This window comes from Plecotus auritus (assembly GCF_963455305.1).
Source record: "Plecotus auritus genome assembly, chromosome: 3".
Taxonomy (NCBI): domain Eukaryota; kingdom Metazoa; phylum Chordata; class Mammalia; order Chiroptera; family Vespertilionidae; genus Plecotus; species Plecotus auritus.
Window position 1 is genome coordinate 31,241,224 of NC_137772.1, and position 25,877 is coordinate 31,267,100.

Sequence of the window (25,877 nt, forward strand, 5' to 3'; positions counted from 1 at the left end):
CCTGTAAACTCACGCATAAGGGCCAGCACTGAGCAGGTGTCCACAGCCTTTTCAGGCTTTGTTCCTACACCTGCCATTGGCCTATAATGTTGTTGACACACTTGCCCCTGCCTGGGCGCTGGCAGAGAACCCAAGTGGAGGCCACCAAGTCCTGCAGGCTCACACTATTGGGGGCATCTGTCACTGCAGCAGCAGCAGCTGACATCTACCCCGATCCATACCTCCCCTCTTTGTTCCTGTCACATGATCTGGTTCTGAACCTGGGCTTGCTGGATAATTCGCATCCTTTTCTTTCTCATGGCTCCTCCTCAACCTGACACTGCAGACGTGTTCTGCGAGCACAACTCTTACAACGTGTTCCCAGAGACTGGGAACCTCGAGACATTCAAGTAGATCAGGGCACAAGCTCCTAGGGTGGCGGGCAAGGCCCTTTACAGCCCAGCTCCTCCTGTGGCCAGACTTCACTCACATTACCTACCCGCCGAGGCCCCCGGCTCACAGCATCGGCAGGTCCCTGCCCTGCGGAGCACAACCTGCTCCTGAAGCCTGCTTGGGGTGGCTGAGGCCTGACCTTCTGCAGAGGCCACGACGGCCCAAGTCCAGCTCTACCCTCCTGCCTGGAGCCCCTGGCGAGCCCCCTGCCCCATTGCACTGGGCAGAACTCCTGGTGCCAAAAGACACCTGGGTTTTTAGCACAGTGTAGATGCACTTCGAATGGGTAATGGACAGCCAGAGAAGAGGACTATCCTGAGAAAGATGCTGTCAGACCTGAAGCTCTGTTTACGAGAAGTGACGTTGTTTTTGAACAGGAGGATGGAGGTGCCGCGTGGAAGAGGAGGGGCTACGGTGATATCCACCTAACCACACCCCAATTTATTCCCCATGCTCCCCACTCTGTCCCAGCATAGTCTCGGCCTCATGTCTCCTGGCCCCCGGCAGATGCCCAAGTGACACTAAGCAGCAGGATGTGTTATCAGGGCAATGGCGGCCACACTGCTCACTGCCGTTTAGACCAGAGGTGCCTGCACCCACGCAGGGGAGGCCAGCTGCTCTGGGGGCCACCACGCTGCTCCTCTGTGGGAAAGCTCCCCTGTACCCTTAGTCTGGGAGGGGCTGCCAATGTCCGACTCAGTGCTCTCGATGAGCTGCTCTGGTGGACAATCCCAAAAGCGCATCAGGGCTGGGCCAGCGAGGGGAGTCACATGCCTGGGAAAGCCCAGGCTCCAGGCTCGGCCCCACCGCCTGTCCGTCCTTTCACCCATTCTAGAACAGCTCCCTCGGGGAGCTCCTGGCTGCTGGTGACCCTCCCAACGCAAGGGCTTCCTTAGCTGGAAAGAAATAATAGATGTTGTACTTTGCTATAAATACGGCTTGTTTATTTATTTGAGAAAATACAGCATTACTGGCCAAAATCTGCAATGTGTACACACACTATGTGCAACAGCATACTTGGAACACACAAAACATGTAAAGGACGGCTTTAACAGTCGGCCCAGCCCAGAAACCTGCAACCTGAAGTGTGTGGGCTCCTCTGGGCCTGGCTGCAGCCCCAGTTCCTGCCCAGCTGAGCTCCAATGTTTACAAAAGCCTGGCATTAATCCTTCTTCGTCCAGAGATGCAAGAAAAGCCAACCAGGGCATCGAACAGTCTCTTCATGGGCAAAGCGGTGTCCCCTCGAACCTTAGAAAACTCTGTGTAACTTTACAAGAGGCTCTGCACACTGAATTATGCAGAGCAGAACCAAAATGCTGCGTGCTCTCAGGTCATTTTCTGCTCAGTGACTAACGGGGAGGAGCCATCCTGGATTACAGGCTGCGCCCTTATTTGCTGAGGCCTTTCCTCACCACCTGGCCTTGTTTCGTTGTCATGGCTACCAGGTGAGGCAGGTCTCACTGCTCAGCAGTCAGCTCAGCAAAGCCTCTGAAAGAAGGGAAAGCTGGACACAGCAGTCACTGAGTCCTCCCACACCCACGGGCCCAGCTGGCTTCTGTCCTCCTCCCATGTCCGCCTCCTGTGTCCTCACCATCCTTCTCCTGCTTCCTGCTCCCCATCTTCCTCCTGTGCCCTTCTGAGTCCTCCTCCAGCACCCTCCTCCCATGTCCACTCCCACGGCTCCTCCCTCAGTGTTCTTACTGAGCTTCTTTGGCTCGGAAATCATCACAGCCCTAGTCCTTCCTATCCCCTGGCTGCTTCCCCTTAGCGGTTCTGTCCTCCGTTCTCACGTCCTGCAGGTCCCGTCCATTCAGCTCTCCTAAGCCAAATGAACCGTCCCTGCCCCCAAAGTCAACCCACTGCTGTAGGATGCAAAGCAGACTTCTTGGGGTGCCATGCAGGCCTGCGGGAGCTGACGGGTGTGGCTGTCTTCCCGCTGGCCTTGGTCACTCACCTCTAACTCCTCACTTCCACAGCGAGCTCCAGCCCTGGAGCATGGCAGTGACCCCGAGCGAGGTGTGCAGGTGCCTCTCCATCCTGGGGCTACATGCCACACAGGAAGGCTTGGGGAGGAGGGCAGCGGGTCCCTCAGCGTGTCTCAGCACATGAAAGCACCTCAGTTCCATGCACCTGAGGAAGTGACTCTGCGGACTATATTGTCCAGTTTAGAACCAAGTGGCCTAAGAGAAGACAAGTCGGACTAATACCCAAGCACAGATAAACAAAGATGGCGGGTGGCCCAGTAAAATCTGGTAAGACAGGGCCCCAAACAATGAAAACTCTCCAGGTCAATTTGTTTAATCGTGAGAAAGGAACCCCATTTTCCACTAGGCCGAGAACATCTTCCCAAATCGGTAATATTAGGCGTGCCATTTATAAAAGCTCCGATGCACAAAAGGCAACTTTCTCAACAAAATAATCTAATTGAATAGTTATGTGAGTTTTGAACCCAGTAACCAAACACCCATTAAAAAATAAAAATTTAACACCTCCTACTTAGTTTGTGAGAACAACAGGTTAGCATTAAGAAAGATAGACATTCCTTGACATCAAGGAGAAGGGAGACTGGTCAGCTGAATTTCAACACCATCTGCATAATTGCCGAAGGAAACCAAGGATCAAGATAGAGAACCCAGCCTACTGCCCACGCTCCCGTTTCAGCCGTGATGGCTATGAAAACAATTCCACTGGAACTGAAACAGGCTGGCGTGGGATCCGGCTCTGATTCATTATGTCGGGTGTGGGAAAACTAGGAAGCCTATGGAGTCCTATGACTCTCACATAAAACATTTTTTGGTAATAAGAGCAAAAAATGTTGTTTCATACTATTAATGAAATTAAAAAGCACTAATCTCTAACCTCTCATCATGGAAACATCTTGGGTCTTTGTGTGTATAGCTGACCCTGAACAACATGGATGTGAACTGCGAGGGTCCACTTATATGTGTGTTTTTTTCCAGTAATTACATGCAATATTGCAAAAGTATTTCCTGTTCCTTATGATTTTCTTTTTTTTTAAAAGATATGTTTTAATGGTGGAACCTCTTTTTATTTTTTTAATATATTTTATTGATATCTTACAGAGAGGAAGGGAGAGGAACAGAGATCCAGAAACATCGATGAGAGAGAAGCATCGATCAGCCGCCTCCTGCACACCTCCCACTGGGGATGTGCCCGCAACCAAGGCACATGCCCTTGACCGGAATCGAACCCGGGACCCTTCAGTCCGCAGGCCGATGCTCTATCCACTGAGCCAAACCGGTTTCGGCCCTTATGATTTTCTTAATAACATTTTATTTTCTCTAGTTCACTTTATTATAAGAATACAGTGTATACTATATGACATACAAAATATGCATTAACTTATTGTCATTTGTAAGGCTTTTGGTCAACAGTAGGCTAATTAGTAGTTCAGTTTTGGGGGAGTCAAAAGTTAGATGTGGATTCTTGACTGCCTGGGAGGTTGGCACTCCCAACCCAGCGTTGTTCAAGGATCAAGTGTATGTCATGGTTAGCAGAGCAGTCCATGCATGTCACTTATAAGTTGTCACACTGTTGGGTGGGGTAGACACATGGGGAAGCACAGGCCCAGGTTTAGAGACCACCACGCGTGCGCTTGCTCTCTCATATCACCTCTCCTCTCCGTGCCCTGTGCCTGGTTAGGGCCAGCCCACCATTGGGGCACCACAGTGGTTACTGACCCCGAGGCTGGGCCTGGACCAACCCACCTTCCTAAGGGGACCCTCATGCCTTGATTCCTTTCCTTGAAGAGGATTTGGGAACGGAAGCCAGTTCAAACTACCAACAGTCTTTGTGGTGCTATGTGTCATCCCCTCTGCTTTGCGCAGACATGGTCCCCATCCCTCACCACCCTCACTGGCCCCAGGTCCCACCTCCTGGCTCAGGGGTCTGGCCTGGCCCCTTGGCCCCATGCAGCTCTCTCTGGATTTCTTTTTTGCCTCCTGAGGTTTTCTGTTGGTTTTATTTTAGGTCCGAAGCCTGGGCTGCAGTCTTCTGTAAAGGCAGGTAGAGTGGCCTGCTCCCACGGCTCCTCACAGGCTGGTCCTCAGCACCTGCTCATGGATCTCGACTCACAGAGGGTCTCACACCAAAGGCAGCACGGCTCTTCCTCCTCCTCAAACCCCAGACAGCTTACACCCTCATGGCCCCGGTCCACAGCAAGCACGGCCGGTTGCCATCTCCTTTCCTCCTGGGGCTCCCTGTGTGTTCTCCCTTCTGCCAGAATGTCCAGACCAAGCATGGCCTGGCTCACTCTGCGCACACGCACCTGGGCGTCGTGGGCTTCCTGTGACATTGGGGTCACAGACTGCTGCATGGCGCTCCATTGGACCTTAGTCTGTGGAGTTCAAGTGGCCAAAGGTGCTGGGAAGGTCTGACCGCCTGTTTTGGAGGGGCTAGTTTCCGTCCGGTTTCCACATCACCTAGCATTATGGGCAGCCCATAATGAATCAGGTGTCCCAGTCAAATTATCCAGAAGCAAGGTCATATCCACCCACCCTCCCTGCACAGCACGGAGTGTGGAGAGTCTTGGTCACGGTGCCAGGGCCAGGGTGGAGCCCACGCTAGGCCACAGAGAACACTCCCCACCCCCTCTGCTTTCTCGCAGGCTTCCCTTCTATCTAACTTCAAACCGATTCTGGCAGCCCGATCAGCTTGGTTAATAAGTCACCAGAGCCCAGCCAGTGTGGCTCAGTGGTTGAACATCAACCTATGAACCAGGAGGTCACGGTTTGATTCCCGGTCAGGGCACATGCCTGGGGTTTCAGGCTCAATCCCCAGTGGGGGCGTGCAGGAGGTAGCTAATCAATGATTCTCTCTCATCGTGGATGTTTCTATCTCTCTCCCTCTCCCTTCCTCTCTGAAATCAATTTACACACACACACACACACACACACACACACACACACACACACATATATGTAAAAGTCACCTTAGCCCGGCCAGTGTGGCTCAGCGGATGAGTGTCGAACCAGGAACCAGGAGGTCACCGTTAGATTCCAGGTCAGGGCACAATGCCCAGGTATTTTGGGCTCAATCACCAGTAGGGGGAGTGCAGCAGGCAGCTGATCACTGTTTCTCTCTCATCGATGTTTTTATCTCTCAACCCCTCTCCCTTCCTCTCTCTCTAAAAATCAATGAAACCATATATTAAAAAAAGTCACCGTCACCTCCCAGTCAGCGCAAACCTGACCTCCTCCGTAGGCCTCCAGACGCATCATCCTCCCAGGCCCCGTCCCGGTCTCCTCACCCTTGCCCCTGCTCCAAGCTGCCCCGTTTTCCAAACTCCTCAGTTTTGTGTTTCATTGTACCTTTGAGTCTTGTTTCCCAGTTACTTTATGCGCGTTCCCTTCTCAACCGCAGCAGTGACGAATGCTTTGGGATTGCCCAGAGTGGGATCATAGTTATATTGACTTTCTGTTGAGTCCTCAGGTTTCCTTTCGCTGGTGTTGTATATTGCACATAATAAATGTGCATGGAAGTCAGAGTGTGGGTGCACACGAAGGTTTTACTTAGGGAGGTACAGGAACCCGAGCACTGAAAGACCCAGAGCCCCTCGGGTAGGCCCAGCGGAAGCCAGTGGATACCTGACAACTTGGGTGGAACTCTACACGAAGGGCCCAGGACCCCTCCTGCGGGTCCCAGAGCAGAAGTGCCGCCCACAGGGGCTGTGAGCAGGGCCAGGGCACCACCCCCCGCCTCGTCTCCATGAGCCAAACAGGAAGACTCTCTTTGTCTCGCTGGAAAAACAGACACCGGAGCCCCAGACACCAGCTCTCAACAATGAGCTTCTCCCTCCTTCCGGGCGGGGCCGGCACCCAAGTACTTATCAGATCCATCAATCCCTGCCTCCCAGGAAGCGGGAACAACTGCTCTATTTTTCCACACGAGCTATGACCTGGGTGGAAAGGACCTGGGCAGGGAGCCGCATTCTCCTCCTCCTAGATCAATAGCTCATGTCACAAACCCAGCAATTCCAGGTGGGTGCTGTGGGATAGATACACATTGCAGAGAGCAAACACAGCTGGAGCCTTAGGTTAAATAAAATGCCACCGTAGCCGGATTTAGGAGGGTGTAGAGCAGCCTTGGGCAAACTACGGCCCGCGGGCCGGATCCGGCTGTTCTATCCGGTTCTCTTGCTCTCCCCTCCGCTCCTTTACTTTGAATTTATATTAGTTCACACAAACACTCCATCCATGCTTTTGTTCCGGCCCTCCGGTCCAGTTTAAGAACCCATTGTGGCCCTCGAGTCAAAAAGTTTGCCCACCCCTGGTGTAGAGAGAGGACATGTGCCGCTCTGGGTTGGACTGTGGTGATCTCGGTCTCAGGAGCCACCAAGGCTATCGATGGGAATTCTCGATTCTAAATATAACCACTGGGCTGGGCCTCGGTGTCCTCTGTGGACAGTAGTAGGACAAGGTGACCTCACACTTCAGGGCTCACAATTACTGCTCCATCCATGCCATAGTAGGACCCTGGCCACAGGCACAGAGGAAGGCAGCCCCGGGGCTGGACCCCTGCAGGGACCCCGGCCCACATCTGGGATGTGGAGGTGGAGACCAGCCGGATCTGGGGTGCCAGGTGTGTCTGAAGGTCTGAGCAGGAGTTTCGTGGGGGTGGTGGGAGAGGGAGGAGCAGCTCAGATGCCGAGCAGCCCTGTGCTGGCAGGTAGGTGGGAGTTACGGGTGTCAGCGCTCAGGAGAGCTAAGAGGGCAGGCGCCAGATCTCAGCACTGGGAGTCTGTACCCAAAGGCTCATTGGATCCACATCTAAGGAAGATGGTCCTGGGACGCCAGACAACAGACAGAGGGGACACATGTGGCAACAGGAAAACCCCTTAGGAGGGATGGCATGCACTTGTTTAAAGCTAGCTCCCTATCACGGAAACATGGGAAATGGTAGTACAAAGGGTGTCTGGTCCGCTCACAGCTCTGCTGTCTGTACACAGAGCCAGGTGGGAAGGGACTCGGCAGCCCTATTGGGACAGGATGGAAGCCTGTGCGTGTGCCTGGGCTTGGCATCTGGGATGCACTCAAGGGAATGTCCTGGTATTGCCTATTCATGTGAGGTGTACCCAGGATTGAAGGGGCTGTGGCCAGGACCGCCTGCTGCCTCAGAATTCACCAGCCCCGAGCTTCCAACACCAGCACAGGGAGGATTCTCTGTTGCTCTCCATCCTTTTCAGTTGACATAGAGAAGGCATTCCCCCCTCTCTGGGCCCCACTTTCCTTCCCTCCGTGCAACCCTTGCAGGTAGTGAATGGGGAGCTCCCTTCTGCAGGTGAACGGGGCCAGGAGCTAAGCTGAGGTGCCCGAGCCAGCCAGCTGTGGGGTCAGAATCTGCTTCCCCCACCCCAACTGCCTACAGCTCTCCCCTTTCGGGTCACCAGGCAGAGGGATGGCTGCAGCCCCAAAGTGATGAGAGAGAACAAAGTGAAAAGTCCTGGAGGACAGAGATCCAAGATGGCGGCATAGGTAAACACCTAAACTGCTGCCTCGCACAACAATTTCAAAACTACAACTAAAAGACAAAACGTCTATCACCCAGAACCACGGGAAAGCTGGCTGAGTGGAAGTTCTACAACTAGAAGGAAAGAGCAAACAGCATTGAGGGGTGCACAAGTGCTGAAAAGCTGAGGTACGGAGACGCGCTAATCGGGCTGGCGACGGGTGACTGGGAGCGCTGCTGTTTTCAACCCAAAGGGAGATAAGCTCCCGATTACTCCGAACTCGTTTCTGGGGAGACGCGAGGGACCCAAACTCCTACGGGGAGAAGCTGGACTGTCTGCCGTGGGGTCGGAAAGTGAGGGAGGCTTGCTTGCAGGGCTGCGGGCAAGAACAATTGTTTATTGTGCTGGGGCGCGGGACAGGGGGACACGGTCGGAGACACAGAGCCGCAGAGCAGGCTTACTGGCAGCCATCGCTGTTTGTCACGCCCTGAGACCCCGCCCTGCACAATCTACGAACCCACCCAAGCTCCAAGCAGCGGCTTTAGCATATGAATGGCCTGCCCTATCGCAGCTTAACCTAGCAAACTTGCAGCCCGGGTCAGACAGCTCCAAAACCTCCAAACCCCAAGCAAAGAGGAGAAAACTGTAGTTCTTGCTGTAACTCCTGTTGGGTGGCCTCAGACAGTAGCTGACCTGCACCCCATTGGAGATCCAGAAGCCAGTGTACCTAGTGGTCAGTGTGAGACACCAGATTTCAACTCCTCACATCCATAAGTGATACATTCAAGAGGCAGACTCAGTGAGCACCAAAGCCCCACTGAAACAAGTCCTGCACCATAGCGTGTCTCCAGCGCAGCAGTTCTTCCATTATAGACACAGCGGGTCCTCACAGCCAATTGGCCTGGAGGTCAATTCCTCCCAGTGTACCAACAGCAATCAAGGCTTAACTACACCAAGACTTTGCACTCAGCCCACAAAGGGGTGTACCAAAGGCGTCCACCTCAGGTGATTGGGGAGGCTGAGCTACTGGCCCCTATAGGTCACCTACCACACAAAGCCACTCCATCAACACAAGGAAGCAGCAAAATGCGGAGACAAAGAAACATGTCACGAATGAGAGAAATGGAGGAAAGCAAACTAATGGACGACATAGAGTTCAGAACCACATTTATAAGGTTACTCAAGAATCTTCTAAAAACCGCCGAGAAACTTGATGAGACCTCCGAGGAGCTTAGTGAGACCTTCAAGGACCTTAATGAGAATGCCAAAAAAAATGGAAAAGGACCAGTCAGAAATTAAGCATACACTGTCTGAAATAAAGAATATACAGAAACTCAACTGTAGATAACGTACCCCAAGAATCAAACCAAAGATCTGAAATATGAGGAAACAAAAAACACCCAACCAGAAAAACAAAAAGAAAAAAGAATCCAAAAATATGAAGATAGTGTAAGGAGCCTCTGGGACAACTTTAAGCGTACTAACATCCGAATTTTTGGGGTGCCAGAAGAAGAGAAAGAGCAAAATATTGAAAACCTATTAGAAGAAATAATGACAGAAAACTTTCCCTACCTGGTGAAAGAAATAGACTTACAAGTTCAGGAAGCACACAGAACCCCATACAAGAGGAATCCAAAGAGGACCACACCAAGACACATCATAATTAAAATGCCAAGGGCAAAAGACAAAGAGAGAATCTTGAAAGCAGCAAGAGAAAAACGGTTAGTTACCTACAAGGGAGCACCCATACGACTGTCAGCTGATTTCTCGGCAGAAACTATGCAGGCCAGAAGGGAGTGGCAAGAAATATTCAAAGTGATGAACAGCAAGAACCTACAACCAAGAGTACTCTACCCAGCAAAGCTATCATTCAGAGTTGAAGGTCAGATAAAGAGCTTCACAGACAAGAAAAAGCTAAAGGAGTTCATCACCACCAAACCAGGATTACATGAAATGCTGAAGGGTGTTCTTTAAGAAGAGGAAGAAGAAGAAAAAGGTAAAGATAAAAATTATGAACAACAAAATGACATCAAATACATACCTACCAACAAGTGAATCTAAAAATCAAGTGAATAAAAAATCTGAAGAACAGAATGGACTGGTGAATATAATAGAATCAGGGACATAGAAAGGGAGTGGACTGACAATTCTCAGGGGGGGAGGGGTTTGAGGGGTGCGGGAAGAGATTGGACAAAAAGCTTACACCTATGGATGAAGACTGTGGCGGGGGGTAAGGGCATGGGGTGGGGTGGGGAATCAGGTGGAGGGGAGCTAGGGGGAAAAAAGAGGAACACCTGTAATAATCTGAACAATAAAGATTTATTTAAAAAAAAAAAAAAAAGTCCTGGAGGACAGAATCTTAGACCAAACAGGTGACGAGCTCGGAAATACGACAACAGCGACGATTGCAATGCTGGCGGTTCCTGAGCCCTGGCTGCAGAGGGCTCTGTCCTAAGCATTCCATGGCATTTTCCTTCACTCCTTCAAGGACACCCTCAACAGGCAGTGGCATTTATAGCATAGACTGGAGCCGAGAGCTGAGAGCTGAGTGCCTGGGTTAAGTCCCAGCTCTGTGCCCATCTAGCACTCAGCTCTGTGCCTCAGTGAGCTTGGTCACAAAGTGGGGGGATGGCAGCCACTCACAGGATTGTTACAAGGACAATATAAACCTGGGCATGCGGTGCAGTGCTAGGGACTCCCGCGAGTCACGGAATTAAGTGATGTCCTGGTGAGGATGGGAGGAGCAGACACACAGATGAGTTCCATATACCTCAGAAAAGATGAGACCAGGAAAGGCGACCGAGGGTGGGGTGTGTGTGGAGGGGGAGGGTCATTCCTGAAAAATGACCCTGGGCAAACACCTGGGGGTCTAGCAGCCCTCTGCAGAAGGTGTCACCATTCCCAGATGATAGGACTGAGCCTCTTGTCTCAGCTCACAGAGAGGATAGGGCTGAACCAGGATCTGTACCCAGCCAGATGGCTCCAGAGCAACCTCCATGGCACACCTGAATCCACACCAGCTGACCTGGGTTGCATGGTGCCTGCATGGCCACCTGCAGCCTCCCTGGGCTACATGCAGGAGGTATCAGACTTCAGGCCCCTGGTAGAGGTGATCTCAAGGAGAGGATGGGCACCTCAGAGAACAGAGAACATTTTGTGTTTACAGCATGACTTTCTCCTGAGATGACGCGTGTTGCAGTGGGTCTCACCGCAGGACTTGACAAGCAGGGCCGTGGGGCCCATTGGTTATTGAGCAGGGCCTTTACCCAGGTCCCTGACCAGTGGAATGAGTCAGGAGGGATCACTGAAGGTCAATGCAATGTCTTAAAATATTTTTAAAAGTGTTTCCCCAACCCCTAAGATGCTTTTACAAGTGCAGCTTACAGACTCACACCGAGAACCCTCCTCGGGCCTCCAGGGCAAGTCCCAGCTCCTTCCCTGGACTGTGCCACCCTGTTCCTGCCCCACAAACCCCTCCAACTCAGACATGCATTCGGTTCTCAGTGTCCACACCCAGCATGCTTGTGTGCTTCTTCATTTACCAGGGAAAAGGAGGTGGTGGAGATGTGGGTGTGCCCCCCAGGAACAGGGTGCAGAATTCTGAGGACATGTCTCGAAGCCTGGCCTGGGAGCAGGCTTCTCTCCTGCACCCCATTGCAGGCCGCCCAGGGACCCAGACAGATCACTGGTTTCAAAGTGTTCTCCTCTAGACTCTCTAGAGTCCCTGTAGTTCATTCCATTCTGGGTCAGGGTTCTTGTTCTGCCCTAACCCCATCCCCATCCCCAAGTTGATATTTCCTCTTTCTCTGTCTGCCTTGCGCTCCTTCGGACAACCTATATTTCTTCATAGTCCAGATTCAACCCTTTAAAGACCATCCTAGTGTTCTTTGCCCAGACTGTTGTGGTAACCAGGCCAGCTTATCTTTCTTGGGGAGTTGAAGCTTACTTCCTCCATTGTGGTCACTGAACATGGCAGAGAAATAGCAGGTACTAATCACAAGGACACATAAGTACACTGACTGGGAATCTCACCACGCCCGAGCTCCAGGACACCGTGCCATCAGTGGGCCTCTCACACCCCGTCCTGGGCGTGGACGGCCCCATAGGACCCTGGCTAAGGAGTGGCTCTACGTCCAGGACTGGAGGGATTTTGAGGACCCTCTACATCTAGAACATCCAGGAAAGGTTTCTCCAAGTTGGTCAATCATCTTGGAAAGATCTTCTTTCAGATAAATTTGAGACACAGACCTGCCAGAAGTGCAGGTAGAGAGGCAGCTCAGGGCAGGGCTGGTCATCGGCCTCCTGGAAGTCAGAGGTTCCTGACGGTTCCCGCAGCAGGTGCTCGACAGAGTGAAAGCAGGCCACAGAGCAGGAGTTTCGGGACCATCCGTCTGTTGTCTTAAAATCAAGCTTTTACTTAGAGGTAATTGTGGACTCCCGTGTGGTTATGGAAAATGATGGAGAGAAATCCTGAAACCTAACTTCTCCAATGGTGACATCCTCTAGTGACGCTCCAGTGTGGCAGCAAGACACAAACATGTCCTTTTATGGGCAGCTCCTCATCTCTCCAACCCCACCACCTCCTTTTTCTTTTCAGTGAAGTGGTGTTTATTTTGTGGTCATATTTTATGTGTATTCTTATGTCAAAGGGAGAATGATTAATCAAGTAAGCTGTTGGTCTTACCAGCATTCTCCCCCGTCCTTACTCACCTTCTGTCAAGGAAGGCAGATGCTTAGCCGAATAAACACATCTTTTGAATTGAAGCAATTTCCCATGTATTTGTAATGTCATCCATGAGTCCGATCTTTTACCCATTCAGACCTACCTTCCAGCTCTCACAGACATTGTCAGTTCTAAAATGGGCTCCATCACCCCATCTCCTTCCCTGACATCTGTCTCCATCAATGGCACCACCGCCTACACCCCAAATCCCAAGCCAGAGGCCTTAGAACCATCCTGACGACTTTCCCTAGAAAACATCACCAGTTGTCTGTTCGCTCCCTATGGCTCTCCAGTCGCTCCCCACCCGCCCCTCTCTCTGCTACCATTGCTGTGCAGAACCTCACTGTCTGTGAGCTGGGCTTTCCCAAAGGTTCTCAGTGACTGCTTTCCCATCTCTAGTCTCTCCCCACCGTCTCCACATTGCCTTACTGAAACAGAAACTTCATTTTACATCTCTGCTTAAAGCCTTGGGCCTTTGGTTAAAAGTCAAGTTCCTAGACAGAAATCCCCACCTGCCCATCCGACTGCTGCCCCTGCCTCCCGGAATTATTCCCGTGTTTGTATCAACACACGTTTCTTAACCTGGAATGTCCCATCCCATTGTCTCTCGGCCGCCTTTCCCACCACAGATCACAAGCCTCTCTGGGACCAGGAGCGCCCCTGACCCTCATCTTTACAGGACCAGAGCTGGAGCATGATGCTCGGCACATGTGGGTGAAGACGGAGCCAAGGCGGCCACGTGAGCATTTTTTTGGCTTTGCCCGGAGCCTGAACCCTGTGCAGACAACACGCGATAAAATACCAGTTGTTGACAGAAAGCATTTTCTTTTATCTTGCTCAGAGCTCAAATATAATTTAGAAGTCACAGTTTTTAAAATCAGAATGTAAGCGAACTTCTCGGTGTTGTAGAGGTTACGCTGATTTACAATCACTATAGAAGTCCTGATGCAATTTAAAAATAACTGACAAAGAGAGTGGCTGTGAAAAGTTAAGAAGAGGGGTAAATTAAGTAAGTGCCATGTACCCTCGCCCTGTCCCCCCTTTCAAAAAAAAATCCAAACCAGAACATTCTGTATCAGTTTCATAAAGAAGGGGATCTGGTGAGAAGTTGTCTTCCACATCACTATTCAGCTGGCTCAGTCAACTCGTTCAACACTCGCCTTCTTGGGAGTTGTGCTGACTTCCAAAATCTACTCTCAAGGGACAAAGACTCCACCATTTACAGAGGCCAAGAAAGCCGCTGGAGTGTGTCCCAAGGCCTTGGCGGCTCCATCAGACAGGAACCGATGGCCTGTGTGTCTGCCATCCTCGGACAGACAACTTAGGGTGCACTCACACTTGGCCTGTAGCACACAACTCAGGTCAGGCATATTCCTGAGTACACATTGGTTTCTATTAATAAAAAGTAATACTTTTTTTTGTTTTGTTCTAGGAATTATTTTAAATACAATGAGAAGATTACTAAGGAATGTACAAAAAAGGAACTTTTAACCAGAAATGGTCCTCTGGCCTGGAATCCCACACACAGGCTAAGCACTGACGAGTGGGCATGTGGTCGAGACCAGAACAATCCAAATCCTGACCTAAAATGAGTTATTTCTGGTAACGTAAGGCATAAGGAGGTCTCCTGACTCTGGAATTCACAGCATCCTTTACAGGCCACGGAGGGCAGCCAGCTGCCCATCCGTCCTGGTCTCACCCAGCTGAAAGACGGGGCATAAAAAGCGAATGCCTAAGGAATGTTCTAAAATGCAAATTTCAGTTGTGTTCTAAGCTGTCCCATTTAGCATGAGTTTTTCACCTAATGCATTTACAAAATCTGAGAGATTTTTGGAATGCTTTTGATTAAATTTCCGACATGCTAATGAAATCATGCTTTAAAAACATCTGCTTTACTCCACAGAATGAGTCATGCCACTAGAAAATGTATTGGGAAGGTGTTTGTGTCATTCAGGAAAATACCCACCATAATAGGGGAATTAGGTTACGCAACACGTGGGACAAAATGCACTGAAGAGGAAGGCAGACTGGCCAACTTCCTTAGAGACACTTTTAAGGAAGCTCCACGTGAACGCCTGGGCTCACTTCTAGGATTAGTTCAGACTGTGCTTTTTTGAGTGAGCACACCTTCAACTCAGGGCCCTGAACAGAAGCAGCACTCTCCTCCCTGAGGCCCCCCCACCAGGGGAAGTGGACCCAGGTGCCAGACCTTGTCTGCTGGCAAGAGGTGCCAAGGGTAGCTTTTCAGGGGAGGAAGAAGCAGGTTTCAAGAGCCCTGTTCCAGGTCAGGCAGCTCTTCCCATTGATCTCTCTCTCCAAAATTTAATTAATATCCCTGGCAGGTTCTCCTACCCGATTGTGATCTATCCAAACTGTTCATAAAGAACATAGGTTGGGAGAACCAAGATGGCGGCATAGGTAAACACCTGTACTTGCTGCCTCTCACAACCACATCAAAACTACAACTAAAAGACAAAACATCGATCATCCAAAACCACGGGAAAGCTGGCTGAGTGGAAGTTCTACAACTAGAAGGAAAGAAAAAGTACACTGAGACTGGTAGGAGGTGCGGAGGTGCAGAGGCGTGGAGGCGCGCGCGAAATGGACTGGCAACTGGGTGCGCTGTTGTTGTTTTTTCAATCAGGAGGGAGATACAAGCTCCCGATTGCTCTGAACTCCAGTTCCAGGCAAGACTCTGGGGACCCAGACTCATATGGGGAGAAACTGGACTGTCTGGCATCGGGCCGCAATGTGAGGGCGGATTTCACTCAGAGGTGCTCGCAGCGATCATTGTTCCTGTGTGGGGGCATAGGACATGGAGATGTGGGGACCTCTCTGGTGCAGGGCTGACTGGCAGCCATTGCTGTTTGCTCCGCCCTGGTGATTCCCTGAGACCCTGCCCCACTCAATTTACAACCCCACCCAAGCTGTGCACAGCGGCTTTTGCATATGAATGGCCTGTCCTTTCACAGCATAAAACCTAACAAACTGCAGCTGGGTCAGAGAGCTCCAAAGCTCCAAAAGAAGGCCCAAAGCCAGGCAGCAACAGCCTGCCTTGCTTCACAGCTGGGCCTCATCTGGGCACTTCCAAACCCCAAACAAAGCAGTCACTGAGAACCTGGGACAGCCTTGTTCACAGACAGTTCCTTTTTTGTACATTCCTTAGTGAGTGCACCCTAAGTTATCTGTCCGAGGATGGCAGACACACAACTGGGTGGCCTCAGGCAGTGGCTGACTTTGCACCTCCTTGGAGATCCAAGAGCCAGTGTACCCAGTGGTCAGTGTGAGACCATACCAGATTACAATTCTTCAGATCCATAAGTGACACACTCAAGGGGCAGACTCAGTGAGCACCAAAGCCCCACTGAAGCAAGTCCTGCCCCATAAGGCTGTCTCCAGCACAGCAGTTCTTCCATTGTAGACACATGCTGGTCTTCACAGCTAATTGGCCTGGAAGTCAATTCCTCCCAGTGACACCAACAGCAATCAAGGCTTAACTACCATAGGAATGTGCACCCAGCCCACAAAGGGGTGCACCAAGAGCATCCACCTCAGGTGATTGGGGAGGCTGAGCCACTGGGCCCTACAGGACACCTACCACACAAAGCCACTCTATTAACACAGGGAAACAGCCAAAATGTGGAGACAAAGAAACGTGTCACAAATGAAAGAAATGGAGGAAAGCAAACTACTGGATATAGAGTATAAAACCACAGTTATAAGGTTACTCAAGAATCTTCTAGAAATCTCTGAGGAACTTAGTGAGACTTTCAAGGATCTTAGTGAGAATGCCAAAAAAAAAAAAGAAAAAAAAAAGGAAAGGAAAAGGACCCGTCAGAAATTAAGCATACACTGACTGAAATAAAGACTAATATACAGAAATTCAACAGTAGACTAGAGGATCCCAAGAATCAAGTCATAGATTTGAAATATGAGGAAGCAAAAAACACCCAACTAGAAGAGCAAAAAGAAAAAAGAATCCAAAAATATGAAGATAGTGTAAGGAGCCTCTGGAACAACTTCAAGCGTACCAACATCCAAATTATGGGGGTGCCAGAAGAAGAGAGAGAGCAAGATATTGAAACCTATTTGAAGAAATAATGACAGAAAACTTCCCCTACCTGGTGAAAGAAATAGACTTACAAGTTCAGGAAGCACAGAGAACCCCAAACAAGAGGAATCCAAAGAGGACCACACCAAAACACATTATAATTAAAATGTCAAGGGCAAAAGACAAAGAGAGAATCTTAGAAGCAGCAAGAGAAAAACAGTTAGTTACCTACAAGGGAGTACCCATACGACTGTCAGCTGATTTCTCAACAGAAACAATGCAGGCCAGAAGGGAATGGCAAGAAATATTCGAAGTGATGAATAGCAAGAACCTACAACCAAGATTACTCTACCCAGCAAAGATATCATTTAGAATTGAAGGGCAGATAAAGAACTTCACAGACAAGAAAAAGCTAAAGGAGTTCATCACCACCAAACCAGTATTATATGTAATGCTGAAGGGTATTCTTTAAGAAGAGGAAGAAGAAGAAAAAGGTAAAGATAAAAATTATGAACAACAAAGTGACAACAAATATATATCTATCAACAAGTGAATCTAAAAATCAAGTGAATAAAAAATCTGATGAACAGAATAAACTGGTGAATATAATAGAATCAGGGGCATAGGAAGGGAGTGGGCTGACAATTCTCGGGGGGAAGTGGGTGTGGGGAGTGAGGGAAGAGATTGGACAAAAATCTTACACCTATGGATGAGGACAGTGTGTGGGGGGTGGTAAGGGCATGGGATGGGGTGGGAACCGGGTAGAGGGGAGCAATGGGGGAAAAAAAGAGGAACAACTATAATAATCTGAACAATAAAGATTTATGTTTTTTTAAAAAGAACAGGTTGATATTACAGCTTTCTCTCCAGCAATGAGCACTGGCTTGGCACACGGTAGCACTCAGTCCCTGCTTCTCAATGAATGAATGAATAAAGGGTTGAATGAAGAAAAGCATTTCTTGGGTCCTTGACATTTTTGTTAATTCATTTGTTCTTAGCTTACTACAGAAGTTTATTTTTCTGAAAGTTTGTTCTGTAGAAGTCATGGAGAGAGTACTCTGATCACTTCATTCGGGCAATCTTAGAAAATAAACGTTTACTCACAAGGGTGGACATATTTCACACAGATGTTGAATAAAATTGCAAGCGGGCAATTATCAAACCCATTGCTTCCCGCCCCGTCTAGTCTGGAGGTGTGTTCTTTTATATTTCTCAAGGCTCCATCTGCACGATGCGTGTTTGTGCTGGATCTATTTAACACACTCTTTACTTTCTGTGTTTTATTTAAAAATATGTTTTTATTGATTTCAGAGAGGAAGGGAGAGGGAGAGAGAGATAGAAACATCAATGATAAGAGAGAGTCACTGATCGGCTACCTCCTGCACGCCCCCAACTGGGGAATCAAGCCCACAACCCAGGCATGTGCCCTTGACCAGAATCGAACCTGGGACCCTTCAGTCTGCAGTACGATGCTCTATCCACTGAGCCAAACCAGCCAGGGCTACTTTCTGTTCTTGAAAACCATTCTTTTTCTAGAGATGTAGAGAACGTAGTCCCCGTGATCCCAACTTTTCTGTGATGCTGTAGGAAACTTCCACAACAGGTTTTTACAGCAGTGTGGCCCACACATTTTATATTCCTAGTGGTCTTTCAACATAAGACAGTGACAATGTAGGGCTTTGCTGTTCATGCTGCTTTCAGGATGGGTAGGGTTTCCTACAAAGCGGAACCATGATAAGACTGATACATAAAGAGAAAAATATGACTGAATGACGAATCCCTTTGCATCTCACACAGAGCCTATGAGTTAAGAAAGGACCCCAAACGTTGAACTTTATCTCCTGCTCAACGTAGAATGTCCTTTAAGGGTCACCACGAAGCCAGCTGCCATCAATGTGTGTGGGGCACCCACACGCAGAGCCGCCCAGCAGGGAGGACTCACCACACCTGTTAGAGGCTCTAGGGCAGTGGTCGGCAAACTGCGGCTCGCGAGCCACATGCGGCTCTTGGGCCCCTTGAGTGTGGCTCTTCCACAAAATACCACATGCGGGTGAGCACATAACAGTGCGATTGAAACTTTGTGGCCCATGCGCAGAAGTCAGTTTTCGGCTCTCAAAAGAAATCTCAATCGTTGTACTGTTGATATTTGGCTTTGCTGACTAATGAGTTTGCCGACCACTGCTCTAGGGGAAAGGTCCCAGCGCCCGCTCCAAGACAGCAGAGGCGAACATGTGGCGTTCTCCGCTGCTTTTCTTTCCTGTTCTTCATATGCGTTTTTATAATGGCAGAGCTGCATGCCAGAGGTACTAAACAACCTTTCTTGCTTGCCATGTAATAGTAGAAAAAAATGTGGTAGATAAAGAGCATAAAAAGTATCATGTGTGCCCTAGCCCGAAGCAGCCATACCCACATAGCAAATAACATGTGCTGTTAGATGTTATTCATATTTCCTGTGAATCATAACACACTAGGCAGTGCCAGTAAACAGCCCCGGAGTGCCCACTGGACTAGCAGACGCACCGTGCACACCTCCCTAACAGGAAGCCTCCCATCCCCAATTCATTTCCCTGAAACTTGCTTCTAGACACAGACTCTTAATTCAGAATGCAAACCTATGCTCAGCCCGGCTTATCTTCCCTAAGGATACATCACACGGCCAGCAGCAGGCTTCCATTGCTTGCAGAAAGGACTCACATTTGGGCGTATCCTCTCCCATGGGCACCTCTCCGAGACCGGCTGTGGACGGCGATGTCCACGCAGCACTGCTGGGGGCGCTCCTGTTGGCGCTCTTTACATCCGTGTCAGACGTCACACGTTCCCAACACACTCACCAGTATCTGTATTCTTAACATGACTTCTACGGCATCGCATTAAACACCCAGTTCTAACAGCACTTGTGTTTGAGCAGTACTCTGACCTCAGGCTCCGAGGCCCTTACCTGCTGTCCACCGAGACGCTCCCCAGCCCACCTCGCCCGGCCTCCTGCTCGCCTGGCCTCCTGCTCGTCCACGCAGAGCAGCTAAGCTTACTGAGATTCAGGACTCAATCCTCGAGGTTCCCGAAGGCTGGTTTCACTTCCCCTGTTTTGCCACTCTGACTCAATTTTAATTTACCAGTCAAGTATTTTTAGCCAAATGGGGAGAACGGGGCACCCAGTGTGTGCCTCCTGGTCTCGTGGCACTCAGTCTCCTTGGATTTCATTATCACATGAACAGCAATTCTGGGGAAACCAGGAGGGGAATTTGGGTATTAAGTGAAAAAAAGAGGAAAAAAGACTGAGAATCAAAACAGAAACTCTATTGCCCATTCATAACTTCGTGCTGTGGGCTTGGGAGGCCCCTGGGCTGTGTCCTGGGCAGCCCCTGCCCCCACCGAGGGCCTGCTCCTGACTCTGACACCTTAGGTGCCTAAGAGCACTGTGGCCTGGGTCCCGAGTCACACAGACATGGCTTTCTTGTTCTCAGATGTGAGGACAGCAGGCAAGAGAAGGAAGAACCTCTGAAGAGCCCTGAGGCGTATTTTCTTGGTAAAACCTGAACTGAGACATTGACCAGTGGTGCGTTCTACCATTCCTGGGGTCCCCCAGCACTGAGAGGACCCGAGAAGGCACATGTGTGGGAGATGCAGGACTGAGGTCGGGGTGCGGGCATTTGCTCGGCTCTCGTTTCTGATGCGGGTGAAGCTTCCCCAGGACCAGGGTGGAAGCAAGAGGCTCCGTGGGGCCTGGGGCTGAAATGACCAAGAACTGAGGCTGGCACTGGGTGGTGGCCAGGCGCCCAGACGGCCTCTCCTCCTGGGGGGCTGGCAGGGGCCAGCACCTATGCTCTGATTTCCCAAATTCTCGTCCCCACTGATGCAGTTCCTCCCCAAATACTTTAGTACCAAGGACGCATCCTGGGGACCACTGAAATGGACCATTGTCACAGCCCCTAAAGACCTTGCCAGCTGGTCTCTGTTTCACATGCAGCTTTCAACTTCTCAGGCTTTTCCTCGGGGAGGTGTGCTCAGCACCAAGGGCTCACTGTGCCGGGACCGGAGTGTGGAGACCTGCCTGGCTCCGGGAAGAGGGAGGGCGGTGAGCCACTCCAATGGGCTACCCTTTAGCCACCGGCCACTGCTGGACCAACGTGATTAACTTCACACTCCTTCATGGTGTTCTCTCAAGTATTAAGGCTATCCTGTCCAACTGTGGACTCAGCCCAGTCACTGACTTCAGTGACTTTCCCTGAAGGGAAAAGCACATTCCTGATTTACAAAAAGATAAACCGAGGCGGCCACCCATCTCTGGGCAGAGCCAGGTTTCTGCCCCAGTCCCACACGATGAGGCCAAATCCACTTCCGCCTTCAATGTTCTTCCCCCAGGCTGCCTTCTCTGCCAGCCCAGCCATTCTGACCCTCCCTCTCAGCCATCCCTGGGGGGTCATCGGGTGGATTCTCTGGCCGACTCACCACCTTCCTTGCACCCTCCCGGATCCACCCAGCAAACCTAAGCTGCACTCGCAAGTCACCTGTCAGCACCCACGCCCGCTTCCCCATCGCTGTGGGTCCCTCCTGACAACCTCCAGGACAAACCATGTTAATTCTGATAGCCACTACCTGACCCTCCCGTCTGTACAATGGTGACATTGAGATCAGACAGTGACGCAAAGCTTTGTAAATGGCAAAGCTCGAAGTCTGATGATGAGAACTCAGAACCAGGGGCCACATAAAATGCGGAGGAATCATTCAAGGACTCCTCCTGCCTTCCCTGTGGCTGGGTCTCCTCCCGCAGGACCAGATCCCAGTCACGGGGATATTCAAGTTGACTTCTTACCACAAAGAGGCAGGGAGTCAGCCAACTCAGGAGCAATGTATATACAATCACATTCCAGGAGACCTTCTCAACGTCAAGGTTGAATGAAGGCACCCCCTTCCCCGACAGGAGACTGCTCCGCCTGGGCATGGCCCTGGGCTCCGCCGGGACTGTGCCGGGGAGATCCGCTGGGATCCGCAGCTTCCTGGAGAGCGGACAATGGACACAGCTTTGTCGTGGAACTGTACTTCACCGAGCAAGTAAGTCACCAGGCTCGTGTCACTCTGTCCAGGAGTAATCAATACCTCGGAGCTACCGGCTTCTGTTCTGTTTTGCTTGTTACACGTGCACCCTCATGTATCAAGCGCCCCTGGAATGAGGTCTGCTGCAGCCCCGATGGGCTTGCTGCTGGCTGAGCTCTCCCTCTCGAATTCCGACCAGCCGTGGGGCTTACACTTGCTAGCAAGGGGAGATCATTTGCTTTTGGGTAGCTGATGACATGATTTAGAGTTATCCAATGATAACTTCGGGTGAAAGGAGGCTCATTTGCTCATAATCCCCATTCCCTGGGCTATTCCAGGCTCCCAGGGAACAGACTGCACGTCACTCAGGACAGACGGCACCCTCGCTCACCAACACAAGAAACCCACAAGAACCATCTCCACAGTGCACAGCCCGAGTAACTACTGCGCTGAAACCATGGCCGCGCAGCCAGCAGCCCTGACCGTGCCTAGGACACCTTGGTGGGTGACTCCAAAGGGATGGTGGGTTGTGGGACCCAAGGACTCACCCTCAGCCACAGAGAGCAGCCAGGAGCACCACTCAGAAAACATGTAGTAGCGCTTCATTTCAGACACGGAGATTCGGGTAACTTGTCTGTCTCCCATGGCTGAGAAGCACACGCGGGCAATCCTGCAGCCCTCCTGTGATTACCCATTAGCCATCTCCCACTGAACTTTGCTCCCTAAAATGTACGTGAGGGACCAGCTGGCTTTTTACTTTCATTTTTACCCATGAACCAGAGACGAAGCATTAAGAGGTGATTAATCTCCTGCAGGCCAACATCTGCCACTCCACCCTGTGCGTTTACACACGACTCCCAGCCCGCTGGCCAGGTGCGGGGTGACTGAAAGAAAAAGGAACCTCTGGGTCCACCTTGGCCTCAGTTCAAGGCACAAGGGACACCTGTGCTGGCGTGACTTCCCTGTGCGTTTAAGCAGGCGATGGGAAAGGTCAAATACAGCTATGTGCCACACCTCCTGGGAGAGAAGCATAGTTGCTAGACATGTTACATCCGACAGGACTGTCCAAAACAACCCCGCGTCACTACCTTCTTCCATCTGATAAAGTCTAGTTCTCTGGACACTAGTCATTTGCTGGAACAAGCAGAAGTAGACCCTATATTTATTTAAAGGCAGGTGAGCAAAGCAGAGGTACAGGCACCGTGTTCTAATGCCCCTCTCTTCTCTTCTCAGCTTTCCATTCAAAGTCTGTGTGTCTCTAACAATTTGTGGTGTAGAGCAGGCGCCCCCACCTGGACACCCTCTTTTAGAGTCCTGAGATATTCAGCTGCCTCATTTCCGTCACAGCTGGCCCTACCCTGCCCAATAGATGGCCTGGGCTCCCCGGGGACAGTAGGAAATATTTCCTCTCACTCCATGCTCACAGATCAAGGCCGTGGACAGAGTCCATAGACCCCAACCAGCAGGTGACCAGTGATATGCTTCGTGACACGCTGTAGTCTAAGCTGCTTAGACAGTGTAGCCTGGGGAGCTGAGGGTTGGAGCCTGCAGCTCCAGGGCTCCCCAAAGAGAGAAATATCAACCCTCCTACCCCAGCTCTGAGTCCTCCTGGGGCCTGAGCCAATTTGGCCTGGGTGGTTGTGGTAGGAGGCCAGAAGCAGTGACTCCCACCAAGTTGCCTGATATTTTAAAAAATTATAATAAAAAAATAATAACCTGCCGAAACCGGTTTGGCTCAGTGGATAGAGCGTCAGCCTGCGGACTGAAGGGTCCCGGGTTCGATTCCGGTCAAGGGCATGTACCTTGGTTGCGGGCACATCCCCAGTGGGAGGTGTGCAGGAGGCAGCTGATCGATGTTTCTCTCTCATCGATGTTTCTAGCTCTCTATCCCTCTCCCTTCCTCTCTCTGTAAAATATCAATAAAATATATTTAAAAATAATAATAATAATAATAATAACCAGATTTCTTCAAACCATGAAACTTCTCCTTACAAAAAGGTTGACTAGAGTCCCTCAGGAAATAGCTCAACACAAGTATTTCTTCTCCGAATAAGCACACTTTAAATAACACAGCACACTCTCCTCTGGTCTTTTCCGGCCTTACCAGCTCATCGGGGAGTTCCAAAAAGCCAAAGAGAACAACAACAGTGAGGATACGTGCTTTCCCTTTGCTTTCTGTAGCTCCTGAAAAGATGAAAGCCAGGTTTGCAAGCAGAAAGGCTGTTATGAGTGAGACCCAAGGGATCCAGTGGCCAAGTATCAACACTGTATTTCCTCCAATGGTTATACTCACTTAAAGCTACTTACAAGAAACCCGGGGCTCCTCCCCAGACACCCTCACCTCAGTACTGGCCTCAGCAGACATGGGCCTCTGGCTCCCAAGGTCACAGGGAATGCCAGCCTCACATCTGGCGGGCCTCTGCTCTAAGGTCCAAGGTGGCACAGATGGCAGCTTGTCTTACTGAGGGAGACAGGGTAAGGCACAGGTCAGATGCCCACTTTCAGCAGTCAGCTGTCCCCAAACAGGCAGAGGAACCCAAGCAAATGCCAGAGCCATACTGTTGTCTTCACTTACTTTGGAAAGGGCCTCACTGAAACATTTTAGGCGCACTGATTTTCCAAAAGAAAGGAAATATTCCAAAGGGATCGTCCATTGAGGGACCCAATGTTTCCAATGTACACAGCTGAGTTACTGTTTTCCTCCAGAATTCCTTCCATAACTTTTTTTTTTTTTTGCATGTGACTTTGAATCCAAACATGTTCCCTTTTTGCATTAGCTACCAGGAAGCTCAAAGAGAAATTTTGTGCTCTCTTGCAGTGACCAACTCACCCAGTTGTCTCAAATATGTCTATTTGCTTCTTTAAATTAATTCTGGTTTTGTTTAAAATGGTCCCTGTCAACCTGAAATATGTTTCTAAAGAGGATCTTTCAGTTCTAAGTAAAACTATCGGTTCTCCTGGCTTGTTGAAACTAATGTTCTAGGACAGAAGAGCATAGAGTGAATGCCCCTCCCTATGCATTCAAGTGCCCACTCCAGGTAGTGTTCTATTTCTGAAAGTAGGATGGATCAGAGGTGCATTCAAGAGATTATCTCTAACTCCCACTTAATTAATTGGTATCACATTGTTTCTGGTTATCAAAGAAAACCACAGTCTTGCAACTATCCTTTCTTCCCGTGCCCTCTACTTGGAGCGTGAAGTCTGACTGTTGAGTCAACTTGAAGATACTTCATTCAATGCTCAACCCAAGGAAAAGAGCTGCAGAGCCTGGGGAGGTCTGTCCACGGGGCCCTATCGGCCAGCCTGACCCAGACACGCATGTATGCATGGGCTTTCGAGGAAGGAACCGCAGGCAGGAAAGACTGCCCAGCCGGGCCGCTCCTCTGGGAGCAAGGAAAATGTAAGCCGTGGGTATTGAGAGCTGGGTCTCCGCTCCTGCAGGTCGCGGGGGCTTAGCTGTGAAGTGCCAGGCTGCACTGGTGCAGGGAGGCTGGACAGTCCGAAGAGGCCAAGGGAAGGGCAGTGCAGGGAGGTGGGGGACTGAGCAGTGCAGGGACCCAGGAGGGCTGCATGGAGCCAGGCTGACCCAGGCCTCACGTCACAGAGCACTTAATTGCCCGTCCTGCACATGGGTCCTGATGACTCACAGGCAGAGCCACAGCATACAGGCGTCTAACGAGTGCTACTGACGAAAAGAGAAGCCACTCAAGTCAGATGGCACCCTCCCTGCTCCTTCCCTCCATACAGGCTCAGCGATGACCCAGCACCAAGGGCTCCCCTTTCACCAGCAAGGGAATGCCCAGGGAGCCCCATTTCACAGGGAAAGGACACCTGGGGGGGGGGGGGACTTTCATTTCAGAGAGAGGCTGCCTGGGGCCCATATTCCCCAACGGGACACCCCTGGAGCAGTAGATCCACTTGCCCAGGCCACAAGGCTGACGGGGTGGGGAGCAGGCTCGGGCCTTTCCATGGCCCTCCGCTTCTGTATCTCCAGGCATCAGGATGACAATTCAGCACTTTCACAGGCAGGGGTCCTCAGTGCCACCCTAACAGAGCCACAGCACAGACCCACCAGGGTCAGGGCGGGTCTGGTCAGACAACTCAGGGAACACAACCCCCCTCCACCCAACCTGTGCCCAGAGTCCTCCAGACAGCAGGCTTGTGGGGGA

The 25,877-nt window shown here is 50.6% G+C and overlaps 1 protein-coding gene across 12 annotated transcripts in view; it reads right to left on the bottom strand.

Moving 5' to 3' along the window:
* MCF2L (MCF.2 cell line derived transforming sequence like) overlaps nucleotides 1–25,877 on the bottom strand; it is a 117,183-nt gene that overhangs the window by 74,841 nt on the left and 16,465 nt on the right. The gene's annotated exons all lie outside the window — the stretch shown is intronic.